This window comes from Protopterus annectens, chromosome 14.part0, assembly GCF_019279795.1.
Source record: "Protopterus annectens isolate FY-2018-M chromosome 14.part0, PAN1.0, whole genome shotgun sequence".
Classification (NCBI taxonomy): Eukaryota; Metazoa; Chordata; order Ceratodontiformes; family Protopteridae; genus Protopterus; species Protopterus annectens.
The window spans coordinates 290,194,496-290,219,303 of NC_056748.1; the positions used below are offsets into that span (position 1 = coordinate 290,194,496).

The following is a 24,808-nucleotide window of genomic DNA, read 5'->3' on the forward strand; positions in this document are numbered from 1 at the left end:
TGGGAACTACTGCCCCACTAGTCTGATTAGTCTGATATGTAAGGTTATGGATTGCATCATCATGGACCTTATAAATAAGGACATAGGGAATCTCCAAACTCTGGACCCCATGCAGTTTGGGTTTGTGAAATGTAGTATCATGCCTGCTCAACCTGATAGACTTCTTCGAGCCTGTCACCAGAGCTGTGGATAAGGGCAAGGTAGTTCACACAGCCTACCTAGATCTTGTCAAGGCCTTCAACACCATCCCTCACTCAGGAATCATAGATAGACTCACTAAACTAGGCATAAAACCCTATGTCATAACATGGGTTGCCTACTGGCTCATTGATAGAACCCACACTGTGAAAGTAGCAGACTCCAAATCTGACTACCGACCAGTTACAAATGGTGTCCCACAGGGATCGGTCCTAGGTCCTCTCCTGTTGGGCATCTACTTCTCTGAAGATCACGCCAACACAAAGGGACTCTGGCTGACCAAGTTCACAGATGATTCCAAACTGGGAGCCATTATTGATCCTACAACTGATGGCGACATTCTACAAAAAGGCCTCACTGACACCAATGACTGGTGCCAGAACCATGGCCCTAAGCTCAATTCCAAAAAGTGCATTGTCATTCCCTTTGGAAAAACTTTGGTGCCCATGAACTACCACATAAGTGGTAGTCCACTACACGCTGAAGCTGTGATAAGAGACTTGGGGGCACAGGTTGACAGCAACCTCTCCTTTAATAGCCACAATGCCACTGTAGTCAGAAAGTCCTTCTATGTGGCACATCTCATTACAAAAGGTTACTCTTCCAGGAAGAAAGAGGTCATAATCCCTCTCTATGCATCCCTCATTAGACCTATTATAGAATACAACACCCCATTTGGAATGTACCTCACTAGACACCTACAACAACTGGAAAGGCCACAAAAATACCTCACTAAGAGGATCTTAGGCCTTAGACACATGCCGTATATGAACAGACTCAAAAAACTCCAGCTATACACTGTCTCTTATCTTAGAGGCAATCTCTGCTTCACCTACAAAGCCATGTCTCACCCAGAGCTACTAGATATGCTACACCTAAAGAAATCCCAATCCCTCCATGCCACACACTTCAGGGACCTAAACCTCATTACCACAATAAACAGAACATGCTGGAGGGACAAGTTCCTAATTCAGAGACTTCCCATACTCTGGAACAAACTTCCCATTAATGTCAAGCAGAGCACTTCACTGGCCCTCTTTAAGGGAAATCTTGACGAGTGGATGGGCACTCGGAAGTTCACCCCGGGGATCACTTCAGTGACCTTGCTTGACAGGGGCACTGGGAACTAACTTTTTTCAGCATGATACCAGGGAATCTTCTTGGACTAGGCTTATATAGGCTTCGTAGCCATTAGCCTAGTACACACCTATGAACCTATAATAGATATTATATACATTATTTTCTATATTTACAATTATGTACACTTTTATATATCACAGAGCAGTTGTATATTAATAAGCACTCCTCCCACCCTTTTCCCAAAGGCAAAAAAAATATTTTCTTTACAATTTCTGCTAATATCATTTTCCCATTAAAATTTACTTCATTAAGTCTCTCAATCCATAATATCCATAAAATGGAAAATATAATTTTAACAATTTTCTTTACGTCTTTTTGTTTCTTATTGCCATAATATCCATATTCAAACATGTCCATGTTTAAATGTTCTGTCTTTTCAAAACCTTTCAACATTTTAATTTAACATATTTCTTCTCATAACTTATTTACTCTTGGGCATTTTAAAAACACATGTTCTGTTATTTCAAGTGTCCCACAATGAATACATGTCCTTTCTTGTTTTCTTTTATAAAGCTTGTTAGCCTTAACAGGCAATTTACCTATTGATAATCTCCATAGGAAATCTGGCATTTATATGTTTTCTACACCACATAAATCTCATTTTAATAGCTTTTTTTTTTCCGTCTCTAAATGTTTCCAAGGAAAGATAAATAATGTTCATTCATAGTATTCAAATACCATTCTTTTCTATTTCTTCAACTATGTTCACTTAACGTCCATAAAAAAAAAACTGTTTTGATATTCCTTTATATCTTCATTCATATAACGTTTCGATATTTTCCCTGTCTCCATTTTTCCCCCAAAACACTTATATTTGTCATACAAAATGTCTTCTGTCAGATTCCTATTCTTGGTTTTATAACTTACTAAGGCCTTATACAAATTCAATGACTCCACATGAACAATTGAGTTTATTAAACTCAGCCCTCCTTCTTCCTTTACATACAAAATTCTCCTTCTAATTGGATTTAATCTAGACCCCCCACCATAGGAACAAAAGTTTAATGGACATTATCTCTTTTTCATAATTAGTCGGTATCATATAAGTACTTGCTACATGTGTTAACTTGCCTAACAAAACAGAATTTATCAAATGCACTTTTTTCTTGTATGACAACTTATATGACTTCCAGAATATGCATATACCTATTATTTCCTGAAGAAATTTCTCCCATTGTTTTTTGTTATGGTCACTTGATCCAAATACTATTCCTAGTATATCTGTAGTCTCTACATTAAACTGTGTGTCTCCTATATTACCCATGAATCCAAAACCTTTACTTTAATCCTTGTTTATAAATAATCCAAGTATCTTTAAAAATGTTGTTAACTTTCTTATTGTCTCTTCCATCCATTTTTTGTTCTTACTGATTAACACCATATCATCTGTATATGGGCATCAAAGTGGTGCAATGGTTAACTTTCTCACCTCACAGCAACAGGTTTTTTGGTTCAAGTCTCAGCTGATGTGTCTTCTGTGTGGATTCTGGATGTCCTCCCTGTATTCACATGGGTTACTTCTGGGTACTCCAGTTTCCTCCCACATTCCAAAGACATGCATCAGGAGCATTTCTCCCCAGGTCTCCACTGAAAATAGGTTCTATCCTAGTCAGACTTTCCCAGTCAACAAATTTAAAATAAATAAATGTATTTAATATTGATAATCTTATTTTGTCTATTATCTTATACCCTGCCATATTACATATTCTATTCATTTTATTGACAATTACATTCTTAACTAAAGCAAATATGATACTGCTTGCTGGGCATCCTTGCCTTATTCCACACTCTATTTTAATTTCCTCACTTAACCATCCATTTAAAATTATCCTTAGGTTATTTCTTTAAATTGCAGACAATTACTTTTACTATCCTTCCACTTGTGTTATTATCCCCTAATATATACCATAAATATTTATATTGTAGTTTATTAAATACCTTACTTAAATCTCCTACCATAATTTTAGCTTCAACCTTTTTATTCACAATATTATATATTACTTCTTTTACTATCCATAATAAATCTTGACTTCCTTTCCCTTTTCTACCCAAAATTGTTTGTTCAAGCAACTTATCTACTTTATTTGTTAGTCTTTTAGCTATTATTCTCATAAATATCTTATAGTCTGTATTATTCAATATTATTGGTCTCCAGTTTTTTATATAGTTTTTATCTCCTTTTCATTTAAATTTCATGATTCCCATACATATCTCTTTACCTACCATACCTTTCTTTAACCATTCATTTATTACCTCCACAAAAAGGATTTTTTACCCAGTTTTTCATATCATTGTACACATAATATTCAGTATCATCCAGTCCTGCAGCTTGTTGATATCTTTCAGTGTTTCATTTAGCTGTTTTACATTTACATTTCTCTCCGAATTCTCATTATCTTCTTCACTTATTTTCTAACTACCATTTTTGAGTCACCTTTGTCTCTTTCTATACAAAAGTCAGTTCTATATGCTTTTTAATAACCTCAAATATTCCATCTTGCTTGATTATTTTTTCTTCATTATTCTTTAATTCTCTTATTATTCTTTTATTCTCTTTTACTAATTTATTCAAATAAGGTGCTACCTCTTCTTTTCTTCCTTGTAAACAATATCTTTATTTATACAGCAATCTCCTAATCTTCTCCTGATTTAGTCACATATTTCATTTTCTTTCCTAAAAGACAACTCTCTTATCATTCATTATTTCCTTGAACACTTCTTAACTCAATTGTTTATATTTTTATTTCTTTATTTCTTTCTCTTTTTGTCTTTACACTCCAAAAAAACATTTTGTTATATTTTTCCTTAAAAGTTGTCTACCAACTTATCCAATTTTCATAAAATATTCTCACTATGTGGTCCTTCCATTATTTATTTATCTCTTTCCTATCATCTTTATTTAAGTCTTTTTCATTAAGCCTCTTGATACCTTTGCCTATTCTTACATATCCTTCATTCACATGTACCTCTATCCATATAGCTGAATGATCTGAAAATGTTGTCCATTTTTTCCCCTTTTTGCAGACTTTTTAAACTGTTCGATACTAAGAAGTCAATTTTGGTTTTAATTTCACTTCTTCTTTAAGTCCAATGTTTGTTATCCCATATGTACAACTTTCCTCTTTTTATTATCTCAGATATCATTTTAACATTGCTACTATTTTTCTTTCCTATTCTTAAATTGCAGTTAAAATCTCCCATTAATATTATATCCATATTAACACCTATGTAATTTAGAATTTTTTAAACATTATCTGTCTTTCTTTTTTTGTAACATATGCATATAATGCAAAAGTTCTATAAACATTTATTTTCCATCTTACATCTATTACCATTGTTCTTCCTAATATGACTATTGTAAAGTCTAAGATTTTAATGTGTTCTTCACTTAATATACCTATTTCTGAGTATGTATCTTTTCCGGTATTCAGTCTAATATTTCCACTCCATAAAACCTCAATTTATAACCTTTCCTCTTCTGTCAAGATTCTAGTATCTTCTAATATAATTATGTGCATATTAAGTAAGGCACACCATTCTAAAATACCTATTGTTGTTTTTAATATTATTCATACTATTAACATTTAAAGCTAATATCTTCAGCCTTGAAATTAAGTTACTATTATTCCTCTCTCATCCTTTACCTTTTTTATTCTGCGTTGTCACCTCACAGTAAGACGTTGTCCTGTTCAATTCTCAGCTAGAGCGTCTTCTGTGTGGAGACATGCATGAATGGGCGTACCTTCGTTGAAGGTTGTGCATCAGGGCTGGCAACTTGGCATGTAAAAATCTACTGCCAATCATTAGCGGACCGGAGTTCCGCTGTGGCGACCTCTAACTGGGAAAAGCCGAAAGACACAGCAGCATTCTCTTTCATAATTATCCTTTTAAATTTTATTTTCCTCTCTTTTACCCTTTTTCCTATGGAAATTTTCTTTCCTCTCACTACTGGCTAATTTATATATTCCTTTTCACTTGTATCAAGAACTTCTTCCCCTCCTCTTTCCTCATATTTTCCCTCCATTATTATATCTATTTCTTTAATGTGTACTAAACTGTTTTTCTTGTTCCTTTTCTATATTTTTTCATATAGCAGATATTGTACACCTCCTTTTTTGCAGTTTCTACATTTTCTTCACAATCCACTCACATATGTCCAGTTTTTCTACATTTTTTTTACATTTCAAGTCACATTTTTTTGCTTCATGCCCTATTTTGCCAAAAATAAAACATTTTCATTTATCACATTCATTAATCAAGTGATTATCTTTTCCACAAAAAAGCATGCTTTTGGCTGCAGTCTGTATTTTACAAATCCTCTGTTACCATTCACATTAGTCACACTAGGAATAAGTACAACATTATCACTTTCCATTTACAAAATAATCCCACATTCCCATCCCTCAGTCCATAAACCTCTTTCATCATATATTTTGTAGTGTCCATAACATCTTTTCATAGTCTTCAAATATTATTTTAATTCCTCTTTTTCAACTTCCATTCTAAATTGCATCATAACTGTTTTTATGTCACTCTATGAAATGTCTGCACTACATGCTCTACTTATTCAGTCCAAGGATTACAGTTCTTTTTTTTTTTTGTTCATATCATTCCAAAACATTCTCCATACACTGTCCTGTCTCAGAAATGATATCACAATACATTTCCTTACTGATGAGAATAAAAGCTCTTACCTTCTTGGGTGAAGCATCCAGTGGTACTATTACAGTGTCCCATACTTCATACCTGTCAAGTCCTTTCTCTTTCTTACTGCTTTTTTATAACATATTTCTTCTTCACTTCTTCTTTCTCCTTCATTCACTGTCTGTGCATATGATTTCTTTTTTTTATGTCCTCAGCACCCTCTTCTTCTTGTATCTTCTACATAATCTTGCCCCGTGATGCCACCACTTCACTTTCTGTTTCACTCTGGTTAATCAATTCTTTTATATAAACATCCCACAACCCTCTGGATTGAAGGCTTGTAATAATACTGCTGACTGTCTTTCACTTGTGGTGAATGTCAGTGACTGTGAGGCAGATGTCATGCTGTATTTGTAACTGCGAATCCATGACACTTGCATGGCACTTCATTATCTGACTGGTTGTGTGTGTGTAACCATGTACACTGGAAACCTTCAGGGCAGTGTCTAATTTGGGTGAGAGACTATGCATAGCACTAACTGCAGCTGACGGCAGGTACATAAAGGGTGGACAGTCTATGAGCATGGCTACAGTACACAGGTGGGGGTGGGGGTGCACTCATCAGGATCAACTCATGTTATGCCCCATCAAGGTAGAGATGCATGGTCCAATAGTTCTACACCTTGCCTGCCACAGACTGCATCAAGTCCTGAACCACAAACCAACACAACTGGCACTGTTAATGTACATGACATGACAGCTTGAGCCCATCCCTGAAAGTTGTGATCCCCGGCTGTCCTGAACATCTCAAAGTACATGGCAACCATGTTCATATGTCATGGTCATACCGCATCATAAAGTGCTGTAAATGTATGTCACTGCAATCCCATCTGTGCAGATGATTATGACTGTGCCCTGCCTACCTGCCTCTAACATGCATGACTATGGTGATATCTGATACACAGCATGGCAATTCCATTCACTGCACTGTATAGCCTGCATGTGATAATACATGTATCATTTTATTCTGTGATGTCTCTGTCATGGCCCATAATATGGACCAAAAGCTACCTGTTTACAGTGCTGAAATATACTGCATCCTCCTCTGTCTTGCCTGTGGTACTAGTGTAGAGTATTCCTTCCCTGACCTTCTACCCTGCCCTTCTGCTGCCACCATGACTGCTGTGGAAGGCCCTGACTAGATGTTCACCTGGTACTTCATCTGGTTGTGCAATGCTATGTTGTGTTCTATGCAACAGACAGCAAAACCCTCGCTACAGAAGTCTAGACTACATTGCTTTGCTCCTTTTATGTCTAGACAGCAGATATGTCCTTTCAGGTTGCCAAATCCATGTTGTAGTGTACTTCATTTTTCACATGAGTTGTGTTATATGTCATTTCATAGATTCATAGATTCATAGATTAGTACTAAGCTAACTGCCCTTGTGGGCCATTGTAAGCCTAGCCAATTATCCCTTGTGAGACTCAAACCCTGCACCTTGTGTTTGTAAGGCAAATACCTTAAGCATTAGGCCATCCTCCCAACCCTTGCATGGTCTGGGGTTTAATAATATGAGCCAGGGCATATCTGAAATCATCTGCAAAGCAAAATACCATTTTAATTGTGATCTACTCTCTGCTTGCATGTTATTTATGTGCATAGACTTAACTATCCAGCTTGTGTGTGTGTGTGTGTGTATGTGTGTGTGTGTGTGTGTGTGTGTGTGTGTGTGTGTGTGTGTGTGTGTGTGTGTGTGTGTGTGTGTGCCTACTAACCAGGTGACCTTGTGAGTATTCCCCTCATAGGAACATTTAATATAGGACAGTCATGTGCCAAATGTGTGAATCTTGGGAAATGACCAGGAAGTGCATGAAACTGTAAATTATGCCTTGAGAATTACATAGCATCTTGCATTTCAGGACTAGAATCCTTTCCTGTGGCTGTATCACAAGTGCCCCTAAACCACTTTAGTAATGCTTGCATCTCTAATCCTGCCACTGCCTAAAAGTCACACTGTGCAGCTTACATGATAAACTCATTTTCTGTAATACCACCACTAGACAAAACACCTCAGACACTCAGTACAACAAAAACACAAATTTATAGCACTAAATTTGTCCTTTTACAAAACCCCATACACTAATCCTAACATGCAAATTTGAAAAGTGCTAGAGAGAAAGTTACTTTAATTGCAAGAAAGAAAAATGTAATACTGTAATAAGAACAAAATTTGTATCCCAATCCATTCTTAGAATGGGGAACATATTCTCACTGCCAGTTACGTGCAGTCCCATTTTAGAGATATTCAAGAATGCTTTAGATGCTTGGGTTGGCCCTCTTGCATATTTACCTAATCTAAATCTGGACACTGTATTCTTATATGCCCCTTTACTGCGTCTGTGATTAATGAATATATTAATTAGACATAGCATTTTGGAGAATTAGGATCATTTCTATGATTGCCAGGTTTTGCTCTGTGGGAGAACAAATTTGACACAGAGTTCAAATTCATTGGGTAATGCGTTTTATGACATTAATGTAATTTGCACTATTATGCAAGTCACATATGAGGTTACTGGAATTCTTAGGCAATACTTTGTTTAAATAGCATTGCTTCTTTTTTCCAGGATAAAGATTTACGGAGATTGGTATCTGTACTTTAGCCTACCTCTTCTAACCCCACAAGACCTGAATGCCAGTCTGGCCATGGTTGGTATAGTATTTATGAAATCTTCAGAAAGATGCAGAGAAGAAGAAGGCATCCTGACTAGCAACATTTAAATACATTTGCATTCAAAATTATAAAGCAGGTTACCCATAACTGCCTACATAGTTTACCAACTAAGCAGACAGCACAGCTATCATTTATTTGCCTTCATCATAAATAATGTTTTACATTCCTTAATTAATATTATCTTTTACATGAAGAAGCAATTGGGTATGGAGACAATTAATTAACAGACCTATCCCAAACTTAGACAGAAATAAGCCCCTTACTGTTTTATGTCCTTTGCCGATGATACTTATCTCCAGTAATCTAATCACAACTTGATTCTCAGCAACAATAAAAAATAATAGCATTCATACCTTTTAAAACATTATAACTTCATATCTCAAAAACTCCCATGTCTGTGGAATAAAGTCCTCTTCTCAGTTAAACTCAGCCCATCAATCCATAGTTTCAAAAAGGAGCAGGATGACTGCATGTATTCCAGTGAGTTCCTACATGAAATGAAGGGTAGCAGTCTCATTGATGGTCAGCAAAATGTAGGTTCTGAAGATTTAGACACAGAGGTATCAGTAAAATAACTAACATAATCAAGAAATGTAGCAATACAGAGGGAATACTTTCTAAAGCCTTATCGTTCCCCTGAACATTTACATAAATGGAATCCACCAGTTTCAATGGATGTCAGTATACAGTGCTAGGATTTTTCTCTTGGTTTATTTGTGCTGAGAGTCAGTCCTAGTAAACTAACATTCACCAGCTTGTACTCAAAATCTTAACAGTATACTGTCACATAATCCCATAAGCATATCTATTCCATACACACAAACATACATTCATATAAATATTTCAAGCATGGGAGTTAATGCCCTTCTAACCTGCCAATATAACAGTTGTTCCCATAATAAGTGTCCAGACTTTTCTTAAAAATATCTAAAGTAGTGCTTGTTTTAATATAATTTGGTAGTCTGTTCCATGCATCAGTTGGTCATTCAGAGAACCAATTAGTACACTTCTCATTCCTATAGAATCTTCTACATAGGTTATCTGATGATTCTCTACTACTTTTTGATAACCCAAACATTCCCAGAGGTGGTTGTCTCTAAACGTCTTATATACCTGAATAAGGTCTCCTCTTAAATATCTATATGAGAGTCTCTACAAGTTCAGATACTTTTGTCTTTCATAATAACTTAAATTTTAATATCCATGGATGCCCTTGGTATATTTCTTCTGTACTCTTTCCAGTTTACTAATGTTTGTTTCCTAATAAGGTTTCCATATGCTATTCCCTACTCTAGTTTATGTCTAATGTAACTAACAAAGAAAGGGCGTCATCATTTCTGATTTCCTAGACTTTATAAATCTTTTTTATACAACCTATAGAACTATTGTAAACCAATGATTAGAAAAACTCAAAGCTGGATCTACCCATATACCCAGGTCCTTAAATGAATCAACAGTTTAAATCATTACGTGCTGTATTAAATATTTACCTTTCACTTTATGTCTCCCAAGTCATGTATGCATAGTTTTTGGTGTATTTATCAGCATATTATTCTTCTGTGGCCAGATGGTCAATTTAGTCAAGTTCTTTTGCAGACATGCCCTACCTATAACATGTAATCAGGTTACCCAATTTCAAGCCATTTGCATACACTGTGTGACACCTCCAATGAAAAAGATAGCTCTGAAAGATGCAATATAAACAAGTATGGGCCTAGGACAAAGCCCTGTGGAACACCCTGATTGTAACTTCAAATGTTACTTGTCCAGTTGCTGTATGATACTTGTCATGTCCGATTTGAAAGCCATGCAGTTATCCATCTTATCAGGAGTACATGAATACCTTGTTGTTCTAATTTATTGATATGCTCTGTAGTATGATCCTGTCAAATGCTGAAGTTAAATATATATAAATTACATCATAGCACAATTTTTCATTCATGGCTGTTATTATATTGTTATAGAAGATCATGTTACAGGTGGTAATCGGTCTATTTTCAACATATGCATGCTGATATATGGTTTCAAGTCCCAACCTTTCCAGTTCTGACAATAACTTATCCAGTATTACCTTCTCTATTATTTTTCCACAACATGAAAATAAACATAAGGTTCTGTATGACTCTGGGTTTGTCCTAATCTCCTTTCTTTTAAAGACAGGTTTAAGAAGTGCATGTCTCCATTCCTGAGGAACCTCCTCATATTTATATGACCTAGTAAATAGTAGATATGATGGTACTGTAAGTTCTTGATGAAGTGTTCTCAGATCATGATTACTCATTTTATCTCCTCTCTGCTTTGTTTGGATCCATTTTGCATAGCTCTTTTTCAGTGTAATCTAATTTGATTTCAGTAACTGGTGTTACTTGAATGTTACTAGGACAATTTATCACTGCTTTTGTGAAAACAAACTGCTTTGCATAATATTTTGTAAATATATCTATAACCAGACACAGATTTGATTATTTGACTTTATTCCTTCCACATCTTATGTATCTGTAAAATTATTTCTTATTATGCTTAATATCTTATGTTCAAAATTTTTTATTAACTGTAAACAGATGAAAATATTACAGACATTGTAATGTAAATTGTGATTAGTTAACTATATACAATATTTACACTTGGCCTAATATGAGAAATATTTCACAAGGAAGAATTAATAAAATGTTTCATTTACCAATATACATTCAAAGTATTTAAAAAAACATTCAGTCAAGACTGTAGAGAATGTGATGTTTTAAGACTTTCTATTAAACTAAGAACTTTGATCCAAGGATTATCAGTCCATTTCCTGGGGTAAAGTCTTGTTTCCTTGACTTTTATTTCTATGGATGCTGATTCTTCCAATAATAATAGAAACTCTTCAAAGGTGGGTGGTGCAGATGATTTCCATTTTCTAGATAAACATTTTCTTGCCACTGCTAAAATAGCCAAGAGGAGATAAAAAATGTTTCTCGTCATGGTATTCATGATATTTACATTCAATAGAATTAGGGATTTGGATAAAATAAATGTATCTGAAAATAAAGCTTGAAAAAAGTTACCTATGTCAACCCAGTACTTATTGATTTTATTACAGCCATAAATAATGTGTTCCCAATTGGGTAAACATACCATAGAACATCTCCAACAAACTACAGTAGTAGATGATTGTATTTTAACAGCTTTGTTGGGAGTATAGAAAGCTCTGTGTAAGAATTTCCACGTAAAGATTTTCCACTTCTGGAGATTGGAAGTTAATTTCATAGAGAGTAGTAGATTGGATTTGACTTCTGGGGACAAATTTAAAGTTTGATCTTTATCAATAAAATTCCGAAATTTTTTTTGGGTATAGTTTTGTAATTTATTAGAATTTTGTAAAGGTTAGAGATTAAGTTAAGCCAATTCTGATTGTTATATATCAAGTTTTGAATATGAAGAATCAACTTAGGTTTAGTTTTGAATGAAGAGTTATTTATTATTCTGCAAAGATTTTGAGCGTGAGAAAGAATACTATGTAAAATAATCAAATCTGTGTCTGGGATATTATAAATATTTTTTTATTTCACGAGTCTGTAGTACTGTTAAGTCTTTTATGCAATGTTGCCAACAAATGAATTGTTTTTATTCCTAGTCTTGAAAAACACTTTTGTGAATTCTGTTGGTATAATTTTTAGAAATCTTGAAGGGGATTAATAATTCCCACTAGAGTTTACATCTAGATTTGAGTTTATAAATGTTCCGAAGTTACTATAGATATGATTTATTAAGTTTACTTTAGTAGGCTTTGTAATATTATATTGTAAATTAATGCATAATATATGCCACAGATTGAGATTTTGATTATCTACTAAGAGATTATCAGCTAATTTGTTTTCATTTAAGAAGATGGTTATATGAAGGGATTTCCATGCAGATGAGAAATTGGGACCTAACCAATTAATGGTTAATTTGAGAATGGAAGCTTTAATATAGGAATCAAGATCTGGAAAGTTTATTCCTCCCAATTCCCAGGGTCTAATGTGATTATGAAAAGCAATTCTATTTATTTTTGAAAAACATAAAAAATTTAGTAAGATTTTGTTAAAGTCATTTAATATAACTTTATTAGGAGACATAGGAATGGCATGGACAATATAATTTATCTTAGGAAGTAAGGTCATCTTTATTAATTGCAATCTGTCTTCAAAATTAAAAAAAATAATTTGTTCCATTTTTCTGTTAGTGATTTTATAGTGGATAATATGTTTGTATAATTTGTGGTTACGGTTGTACTTATGTTATCCCACAGGGTTATCCCCAAGTAATTTATAGATGATACTAATGTGCCAATTATGTGATTTGAGTTAAAATGCATGTTATGTTTTCTACTTAATATCATGTATCTGGATTTTTTGTTACTTATTCTTGAACCTGAATTTAAATAAAATTTAGCAGTTTGTAAATCTAATTCTTTGAGAGATTCTTCTGAAATGCTCAAAGTTAGGAGATTGTCATCTGCATAAAGCATGATTTTAGAGTAGAATTTTCCATGTATTTCAAAACGAGTTATTTTTGGGGATTGACAAATAGTAATTGCAAATATTTCAATGGCTAAGGCAAATAAAATAGGAGAAAAAGGGCAGCCCTGGTTAGTTCCTTTGTTGATTTTTATGGCTTCTGAAGTAAATGGACCAAGTTTTACATAAGCAAGGTTTTTACTATATAAACTTTTTATCAAATGTATAAATTGAGAGGGAAAATCAAACATTTCTAGTGACTTAAAAAGAAAGTCCTACTGTAATGTGTCAAACGTTTTTTCAATGTCAATGGCAATTAAAAGAGCTTCTTGATTATCTCTATTAATAACATCCATAAGAGTGAGAATCCTTTGAATGTTGTCATGTGTTTGTCTGTTGTAAATGAAGCCTGTTTAATCTTTATGTATGATATTTATTAAGGATTTCTCGATCCTATTTACTAAAATGGATGTAAAGATTTTATAATCATTGGTAAGTCATGAAATAGGTCTATATGAACTGCATAAAGTTAAGTTTTTATTTTCCTTTAGAATAGGAGTAATTAAAGAATATCTCCAAGAGGGAGGAACAAGATATTGAGAATGAATTACATTTAGAGCATTATGAAATAAAGTTAAGGCAGAGGTTGATATTAATTTATATATTTCATTTATAATTCCCTCGATTCTGGGAGCTTTATTATTTTTGCTTTGCTTAATTTTATCAACTATCTCTTTTAATGAAATTTGTTGTTGCAATTCTAATTTTGTTTTCTTTAGTAATTTGTTTATATTTGATAAGTTTATATATATATATATATCTATAGAATTAGTGTTCAGAGGAATACTGGTTTGAAGATCAGAATAATGATGCTTAAAAGCATCAAGAATATCACTAATATCTGAAACTGCTTTGTTGCTTTTACCCTCACATATAATTTTTGTGATACTATTTTCAGTGGAGTTTTTTTTATTCTCAATGATAAGTTATGTATTAGGAGACAGGGAGTATTAGTTAATTTTCAGTTTTTCTAAAGCTAGATTGGTCTTATGTGTTAATATTTCATTATATTTTTTATTTAGTTGATCTATTCCTTTTTTCTTTGTGTATGCATCAATGGAGTCATCTGTGTTTATGTCAGTTAATTGTTTTTGTATATTTTGCAGTTCTGATTCCCGTTCTTTGGTTTTGTTTTTGTACCATGAAAGAGTTTTGCCATATAAAAAGCCTTTAATGTGGTCCATAAAAATGACTGAATTTGTATCTTCTGAATGGTTAGTTTCTAGAAAATAATGTATTTCTGAATGTAGCCGTGGTTTGAATTGCTTTAAGTTAATAATGTAGGCAGGAATTCTAGTTGCTATGTTTAGTTTTTTAAAGTCAGATTCCAGTTTAAGAATAAGGGAATTGTGATCCGAAAAAGGAAATGGGAGAATAATAAAATTAATTCCTTTCATGTTTATATCTTGGGATATAAAAAGTTTGTCAATTCTAGTTTGAGTATTAGATCTATAATCTCTATGTGACTATAGTAAAGAGGTATTTTGTTTATATGCAAAGGTGTCAATCAAATTTAAGTTATGAGCTTTCCCTGTTGGAGATAGATGAACAGGCCTACTATTTGTGGTCTCAGAATTATCTATAATACAATTAAAATCTCTACCCAAAATTAGAACCCCTTTTTGAACTCTGTTGATTAGATTTGTATGTTTCCTCACTGTTACCATCCCTATACCTGGAAACCAGTAAATATTAGCTAAAGTCTAAATTCTGTTATTATATTTTATTATTACTATTGTTAGTAGTCCTTCCTTATCTTCATATTTAAATATGATTTGTGGCATAGTGATATTTATTTCCATAATATTATGGTACCTCTAGTTTTTTTCTTGAAAGATGAGTGAGATAATATTATATATTCCATAGGATTCCACATAAATTTATCATTAGCCTTAAAGTGGGATTCTTGTATAAATGTTACTTGCATATTGTTGATTTTTAAGTATTTTAAAAGACTGGCTTTTTTCCTTGGATTATTTAATCCATTAACATGTAGAGATAATGTTAAACCCATTTAATATGTTATATTTGAATGAAGTTTAGTAGTAGTATTAAGCAAGACTAAATGTTGTATAATGTTATTAATAATTTTTATAGAGAATGATTTTGGTAATATGCATGTTCTTCTTATGTTAGAATGATAATGATAGTTTATTTTAGTCCAGATTAATAAAAAAAAATAAGAAATTATAATTAAATACATATTTCTTAAGAAGTAAATTAATCATAAAAACCAATTTCAGATATGGAGTGAAAGTCACCCCTAATCTGATAGAGGTGAATTGCTCTATCAGATAATCCATCGAACCAAAAAATGAATCAAATAAAGTGAGCTTGAGCTCCAGTATGAATACAGGAAAAACATAATAATATAAGTTAGTTGAATTAAAATTAATAATAGAAGAAAGTTATTAATATCCCATTTTCCTTAAGCAGAGATGTGAGAAAGAACTCATGTGATTAACCCTTTATACAATAATAAAATAACTATTTCCTACCATAACGAAACTCAAGAAAAAAATTGATGTATACTATTAATAATATTAAGTCAAAACAAAAACATGCACATAGAACTATTTAAATGTGACATGACATCTAACCTTAAATTTAAATATTATTAATTAAAAGTATAAAATCTGATATGAACTGATAGACAGATGAACTTTTGTTGACTGAATTTTATAAATATTGGTTTTAAGAAGTTATAAATTATCCTTTGACAAATTTCTTGTTCACATCTAATATTACAGGCCATATTTCAGTAAAATTATGCATTTATGACAATTTTGTTTCAGGATACTGCCCTAAGAACATGAGAGTATATAATAATCAATAAAAACCTTATATCTCTTCTAACTTATCTTTTTTCACTTGCCTAATCAGTCCTGATGACAACGTGAATGACTGTCACTGACTAAAATGCAAAACAGGATTCATACTAGTTATTACATATAGTCAGTGAAGAAACATATGTATGAATCAAATCATATAGAAAGTTGAAACATCATATAATATTCAGTTTACTATTCTTTACTTAACAAATGATGCAATAATATGAGAAACTTCTATATGGTATAGGACAAAATATTATACTGTCCAACTGAGTAGAGAGCTAAATGTTATTTCAAAAGAATAATTCAATTAGGCTTATTGTTTAGATAGAATAACTAATATCTGCCTATTTCTTGACACACAGCATATTTTACACATTTACTTGGAAGACAGAGTGCCAGGACTTGCATATGTAGGGCTTGTGTGACAGAACCACAACTGTGACATCACTTAGATTAACCCATTCACGATCAGTGTGTTAGTGAATGATGATACATGAGATCCACTAAACAAATAGAATATCAGTCAATGGTCATGGCATACTTTTCCAAAACTAGCTTATTTTATGTTTTTTTCTCCTTTCCTCACACATTTCTTTCTCTAGGTAGTATTTTAATCACAACTAACCATTTTCATGTCGCGACCAGATAAAATAACTCACAAAGAAGAAAAAGTGGAACAAAGAAGCAATAAGTTGTAGATATGAAAAACACTACAGAAAGTAAAAATATACAACAAGCATTGTGCAGTAGCAATTCATTTGGTGTTGCAACAATTATGAAAAAATGCACAATTTTCAGTTTTACATGCTAATATGTCAGGTTGTAAATGCTGTTGGATAATGATAGTCTGATCAGGGCAGGGAGGGGAAGATAGAGTTAAAATATGTTAATAGTTGAGAAAGAGTAAGATCAGAGGTTGAGAGGCCCTTACATAAAAGAAAGCAGTTCTCAGTAGCTTGCAATTTATGCCTAAGGACAGGTGAAAGCTTTTAATATAGTACAGTGTCTAGAGAGGTAGCACTTTTAGAACAGCAGGTCTTCTGTATAACTTCTTAGTGAATGGAAACAATTTCTTGCATAATATTGTCACCCATGTATTAAGAAAAGGATACATCCCAATTCCATTTGCTTGTCTGAGAATGAGTGTTCAGTTTGTGCAATTTAACCATGTCCGGCTTTGTTAAGGGCAGATCCTGCCTCTTAAACATGGTCGATTTCTTTGAAACAGTCACCAAGGCCATTGACAAGGGGAAGGTGGTCCACACAGCCTACCTGGACCTTGCAAAAGCCTTCGATACAATACCCCACTCGGGCATTATAGATAAGCTCACCAGCTTAAATATAAACCCCTATGCCACTAGATGGGTTGCAAACTGGCTCAAGGACAGAACCCACATGGTTAGAATTGCTGGAGCCATGTCAGACTCCAAACCAGTTACAAGTGGCATCCCACAAGGCTCAGTCCTGGGACCTCTCTTGTTCAGTATATATTTCTCAGAGGTACAGGCTAACACGGAAGGACTGTGGCTGACCAAGTTCGCAGATGACTGCAAACTGGGTGTCATAATTGACTCTCCAGCCAACCCAAGCATCCTACAAAAGGGCCTCATAGAAACAGACAACTGGTGCCAGAGCCATGGCCTCAAGCTAAACGCCAAAAAGTGTATAGTTATCCCCTTTGGCAAAAACAAAGTGCCCACAAATTACCACATAGGTGGTAATCCATTAAGTACGGAAGAAGTAATTAGGGACCTGGGGACCCAAGTTGATAGCAATCTCTCATTTGACAACCACGTGGCCAAAGTGGTTAGAAAAACATTTTATATATCCCTCCTAATCATGAAGGGATTCACATCTAGATCAGGGGAGGTCATCGTGCCTCTTTACTCATCCCTCATCAGGCCCATAATTGAGTACAATGCCCCTTTTGGGATGTACCTTACCAGACACCTGCAGCAACTGGAAAGACCCCAAAAGTATCTCACCAAGAGGATCAAAGGGTTCAAACAGATGCTATATGCTGCCGGGTTAAAGAAACTCCAGCTCTACTCAGTGGCATACTGCCTGCTCAGAGACAATCTGTACCTGATGTATAAAGCCATGTCCAACCTGGAATTAATGGACATGCTGCACCTCAGAAAATCCAAATCCCATCGAGCTACGTACTCGATAGACTTGAACCTTAGCACTGAAATAAATAGGACATGCTGGAGGGACAGATTCATAACCCAGAGGCTCCCTTCACTCTGGAATAAAATCCCAGTCCAGGTTAGGCAGAGTCCCTCATTGACTCTCTTCAAGAGGAATCTTGATGAGTGGATGGGAGATAGTAGGTTTACCCCGGGTATCACTTCTGTGTCACTGTTAGACAGAGGTACAGTATACTAACCTCGAAAAAGGGCATAGCAAAATTCATTTAAAATGGGTGGCGAAAGCCAAACACACTCTGGCTAGGCTTATAAATGCCCTAGGGCAGATAGCCTAGTATGAACCTATGAACCTACATATGTTTTAGCATTCTTTTGCATTTGTTTCACTGCCACTACAATTTGCACATATTTATCATGAAGATTAATCACTTTCCCTGAGAGTATGCTACCAACAAATCATTAGGAAGAATAAAGTAATGAAATTCAAGCCTGTGGCTAGCTTAGTTGCTAGCAAGCTGACAGTACACTATGGTACCAGATTTTATAAAACTTGTATACTTTTTAAATTCTGTTGTATTAAAGTTTAAGAAGGCAAGATTTTTCTATGTTTTCCTAAATTATGTTGTAAAAATGACAGTCTTCTACAAACTGCAATGCTTTAAATCAGATGTAAATAAGCTCATTTATAATCAACATGATGAAAAGAAACTATAATAATAGTATATTTTCTTTTCTTTTTGATAAATGTACTTTTAAGCAAACAACGGGTATCTAGGGGATCCCGTGTTAACAGTTAACTAGCCCTTATAACTAAGGAGTCTGAATTGCACTTCCCCTTTAAGAAGCCTTTCCTATAGTTCGCGTATGCGTGTAGCTATGTAAATACAGAACAAATTCCTATCATTTTTTGAAGTCTCCTTAGCTAAGATATGTGCTGTAAAGGATGATTAAACCAGCTATTTTCTTTTTATTTTCCCCTTTTATGCTTAAGATGGATTATTTCTAAAACATACGCTGTGAGTATGAATAAGCTACAATATACAGTACAGGGAATGACATGTATTTAATAATAATGAGTATGCATCTGTAGAAAATGAAGTCAAACTGTACTAGGCTTCTCTCTGTGTAGATAGAGAGAAATGGACTTTGTTTTATAAGCTAAAAGAAGGATTGCTGTTTAATAAAGACTATGTGCATGAAGCTCGAGTACGTGCATGCTCTCAAGATTTGAAGAGAGAGTGCGCGAATATTCTGTTTGTGAAAACTGTTAAAATACAAAATGTAGTCGTTTTTTCTTTGTATAATCTGTGTCTCATATCAACTATAGGTATGAATCTTGAAAAATCCCAGAGGAAACAGCTAATTAATAAATAAAACAATTAACTTAAAAGCATTGCCACAAGAAAAACTAGTGGAACAAATTATTATAACAGTGCTAGGTTAATGTTATTTGCTTAAAAGGCTAATGATTAGTGAAATGAATAGAAAGCTAAGTGTGGGACAAAGGTTAACCACAACAGATATAGCCCTCCATTCATGTATATTTAGATATTCAGATATCTAGAAATTAAGAAGTACTATATGTATATAGCAAGTTATCAATAAAATCGTATCATATATTGTAAGGTAAAAAAGACATATGAGAATACATGCTTTTTATTTTTATTTTTATTTCTTTTTTTTGTTCAGAAGATTAAAAACTCAAGATTTGGTAGATACTTTGAGAGATTTGGAAGTAGTATAGCTTTTAAGCTCAGTTTTCTGTTTCTTTTTCCCCACTTCTGACCAGTTGTTTTTCTCAGGAGATCGTTTTAATGTGGAAGAACTTGTCCAGTCCATATCTTCAAGAATGGGGATTATATTGTTGTTTTTGATGAAGGATATGGTTTCTTCTATAGTGTTAAAAGTTTTTAAGTCATTTGAATAAAAAATTCTGATTTTTGCTGGGTATATGAGATGGGTTTGTATTTTATTTTGTTTTAACAATTTTACTAATGGCCAGGCTTTCTTCCTTTGCTGTAGAACTCTTGAAGAATAGTCATTGTCATATCTTATCTGGTGCTGCTTATAGGTTAGTGAGCTTTTCCTCCAAGCTGACTTGAGAATAAGATCTTTGTCCAGGTATGATAGAAATTTGACAATTATGGACCTGGGAGAAACAGACGCTGATGATGGCATTGGTTTCCCTATTGCTCTCCAGGCTCTCTCAATACCATTAGATAAGCCTCCCTTTAAATCAAGTAATTCTGGGAGCCAAGTGTTTAAGAATAAAATTAGGTTCTCATCCTCAGTCTTTTCAGGAAGACCAACAATCTTTATATTAGTTCTTCTTTCTCTGTTTTCTAGGTCATCGAGTTTGTTGGGTAACCAATTATTTTGTTGGGTAAGAAATTCAACATGGTTCTCTTCTTCCTTGAGCCTTCCATTGGTATCAGTAAGTGATGCTTCAATATCTATTAATCTAGATTGTGTTGTTGAAGAATCTCTTTTAGGATGCCAGTTTGATTTTGACAGTTCTCTCTAAGAATTTCAAGTTTATCTGTAAATTTGTCCCTCTTTAAGGAGAGATCCTGAAGAGCAGAAGACATTTGTTGTATATCCTTCTTCAGTAATGAGTCAGAGTTCTTTATGTTGCTCATTTCCACAATGATGCTTTTTCTCCAAAATAATTTGACAGGAAACATTTTAGGTAAAATCCTCAAAGTTGGTATATCTTTAGATTAGTAGCTTAGTAACAGTTTTGTCTTGTTTTCAAATAAATTAGATAATTTAATTTCCTGTAATTTGGTGTAGTTTAAGGAGCTCAAAATAATGCTGCTAACAGTTGGCCATTCAGGCTATGCTTAATATCTTTATATACATTTTCTTCTAATTTTTCTTGATCTTTTCTCACACTATGTTTAATTTATTTGTCCAGCTTTTTATTTCACTTTTCAAAGTTGTAGTTTGAACTGTTTTCCATTTCTTGTATTTTTCTCTCATCTTAATCAAATATATTGTTCTTATGGACATATATCCTCCTGACATTATGTTCCTAGATTCTGATGTTAAACATGTTTGTGATTTTTGGCATTCAAACAAGTTCTGTTACAAAACTATTCACATTCATTCTGCAGTTTTTCCATTGAACACATCACTCCAATTAGTTTTACACAGTAAGTGTTTTGCTTTCTTATAATCTGTTATTAATATTATAAACTGTTATTAATATTCTGTGCATTGGTTTAGATTTAAGTTTGACAGAATTATCTAGTAACAAATTAGCCTTTATAACCCCATGATCAGTACATATTAATGGTGGTAAAACCTGACATGAAGTAACAGTAATTTCTTAAGGAACACAAGCAATGACTAGTACGTTTCGTTCCCTGGTAGGCTTTTTTACAATCTGTAGCAATTGCTGTTCCTGAATATATGTTGTGAATAATTTCCTTACTAATGTTGTTGAATCAATATTATTCCAGCCTGTTTCTGGTAAATTCAAGTCACCAGCCACTATTCTTGTCTTTTGTGTTTCGTGCAAGAAATGTATGGATTCCTCTAGGTCATCAGCACTTGACTTTGGTCATCTATACACTCCAGCAATTGTTATAATTTCAAGGGTTGTCTTTATTGTCACAGTTACACAGTCTATAGCATTTATGTTATTACTAAACATTTAATAATCACAGGTGTTATAACTATCTTTAATCCCTATCGTAATGGGTCTATGTTACAACATTGAAAACCCAAGTCAGCAAATGCCTGTTTGCTGACCACTAAACAGTGGACTGTCATTTCTGCGAATGGCCACTTCAACAAATTTTTTCCTAGGGGAAAAATCATTTGGCCAAACAAAAACGAGACAGTATTCCAAACCTGTCAAACTGGAAGACTGTGCCCCCCCCCCCCCATACCTCCATAACTAAATATACCAACTCTGAGATCACACTACAATGAGGAAAAGGGCAACTTCACAATGATGGCCAAGTGATTTTTGTCCCCTAGGAAAAAATTTACTGTAGTGGTCATTCGTGAAAATGACAGTTTGCTGATTATTAGTCGGCAAACAGGTGTTCGCTGACTTTGGTTTTCGATAATGTAATATAGATCCTATCATAACACCTTTACCTCATTTTTTGTTAAAACATCTGTTACAGTAAAAACATTTGCCCCTTGACAGAACCGGTTTCCAGTCATTGTTGGATACAAAACCAAACAGTCCTGAATAACGTGCCTCTTCAGACCAATACTGCAAATTCAAAAAAATGACAAAAGAGGCTCACCAAGGCTTATTCCAAAATGTTTAATATGGTTAAATTTAAAGTTAATGTCTGATTAAATGTTTTTAAAATGTGAAAGCGCTTACTACTAGATTTTGTGTTCTGTCCATATTAAACATTTCGGAATAAGCCGTGGTGAGCCTCTTTTGTCGTTTTTTGAATTTCCAGTCATTGTTCTTTAACCATGTTTCACAAACAATAACAACATCAATCTTTTTGGGAACATATCAAATTTGTGATAAAAAAACTTTATTATTAATGCTCCTAGCATTAACCTCCATCATTAATGCATTAAATGCTGCTATGTGTAAACTATTAATCTTTCATCCTAGCAAACATTCTTCCTTGTGTTTGTCGAGTATTGCAAAATATCTGCTGCAAAAATTCTTTTCCCCGATACTGCCAATTACATTCCACCCTGTCTAAACATGTGTGACCAAATTTAGGCTTGGATGCGCTACTCTTTTCCATTTTTTAAAATTGGACACTTTTTTCATGTAGGTATTTACCCAAAAAAATCTTTTCATTCATGGTGTTCTGACTCCCCATTCCATATATTATTTGTGAAAAAATATGTCCTAACACCTATTCAGGCTATGCTATCTAAGAGGGCTGTAAGTTCCTACTAACAGTGAGAAAATTCTTGTGGGTGAGATAATTTGTACTGACATGAATAAAAAGAGATCCGTACTTCCTTACATTAAGGCATTTTAAGACCCGTCTTACATCCCTTATTTCTGCTTTTGGCATAACACTATTCAATGTTCATTATCTTCTCTGCAAATGTAAGTATCAGTTCTTCTAATAACTGAATTTCAGGTTACAGGAGTATCTTTTTTTGACCAAATCAGAATAATCTTCAACTTCTAATTCAGTCATATCTGCTCTATCAAGTGTTACAATGGAATGATCTTCACCGCCATTAGTCTTATTAATCCCACTGTTTTCATCGATTATTACATTTGAAGCATACAATTTGTATAACCACAGCTTGAGTCATGTTGTCAATGTCTGTCTTTCTCCTCTTTATTGCTTACAGTGGTGTTCTTCAATCCTTCCACATTTTATTTTGATTACTTTTCTGTAGACTGAAGGTTGTCTGATAGAAAAGTGTATATTATGTTATAAATCAGTGTCCTTTCAGTATGTATTTTCTCTACTTTACAAACATGTATCAATTGTCCAATTCAGTAGCACCAAGTATTAAAACTTGCATCAGGGATAGTGAAAAAAACATATGTTAATTTACTGGAGTCAGATCATGATTTGATGCATCAGAATCTCAAAATCAACAAATTGAGAACATTTTGTAATACTTTAATATGGAACATAAATGATCACTAAATAGATAAAAGTTAAACAGAGACTGAAGTAAAGGAATTACTTATAAGTTGATGATATAACTGCACAAATGAAACATTTCGTGCATTGCTTAAAGAACAGGCAACTGTTTTATTTGTTGTATCAATTAAAGAAATATGTTTTTGAATTAATTCCTCCTTTTCCTACCTAACCCAATTCAAGTGTAACTTGGACAATTGGATGGCGAACAGGAAATTCATCCCTGGCTTGGCAACTATGTCTGTAATGGACACAGGCAACCTGTAGTGGTTCATGTCCCAGGTCCCTGCTTGTAATTTTTCATATCCCACACCCATGCTTACACTTATCAAGGATACTACACCTTGTAAAAGATTTGGGATGAATGGCTAGGCTTAAAAAGGCCCTTACAGCCATTAACCTGGTAAACATTTATGAACCTAAGTCCACTTGGACCTTTTTTGAGTCAGCCCAGGAGTATTTATTTGTTAAGTGACTTGCTCAGAGTATCACGGTAGGACAACTTAGACTGTGGAAATCCATACACTGGACCACAGGAGACATCTTGTCAATAGTGCATAGCTTAATACCCTATTCTATGTGTGAGACAGTCAACAGTCCACCACTTCCAACACCACAATTTCACAACTACATTGTTGATGATAGAAATAAAACTTCCTGTCCAATCACTGTAGATTCTATCAATGTAAGGCATAAAACATACCTAGACTGTCCAATGCCATTAGTAGCCCAAATGACACTAGTGAGGTCCTCCCAAAGAAAGCAAATTTATTTTGGCAAAAGAATACAGAGGTCAGCCCATTGCAGTGGTTGTGAGTATGGGTTGTCTTATAAAATTAAATGTTTCCATTAAAAATGTCCCATTTTAGACATTTGAGAAGGTGACAACCCTACAAGTGTTTAGTTTGTATGTAAAACCTTTCGAATGCAAATATTTAAAAGAACGAAGATGTAAAACTAATA

At 33.8% G+C, this 24,808-nt stretch overlaps 1 protein-coding gene across 9 annotated transcripts in view; it reads left to right on the forward strand.

The window, feature by feature from the left end:
- CHST15 (carbohydrate sulfotransferase 15) overlaps window positions 1-24,808 on the forward strand; it is a 966,917-nt gene that overhangs the window by 99,370 nt on the left and 842,739 nt on the right. For 2 of the 9 annotated variants that reach the window (XM_044056008.1, XM_044056010.1), the window contains exon 2: window positions 20,589-20,676. The exons of the other annotated variants lie outside the window; for them this stretch is intronic. The gene's annotated coding sequence lies outside the window, so the exon portion shown is untranslated. The remainder of the gene's footprint in view (window positions 1-20,588; window positions 20,677-24,808) is intronic. 9 annotated transcript variants of the gene reach the window in all.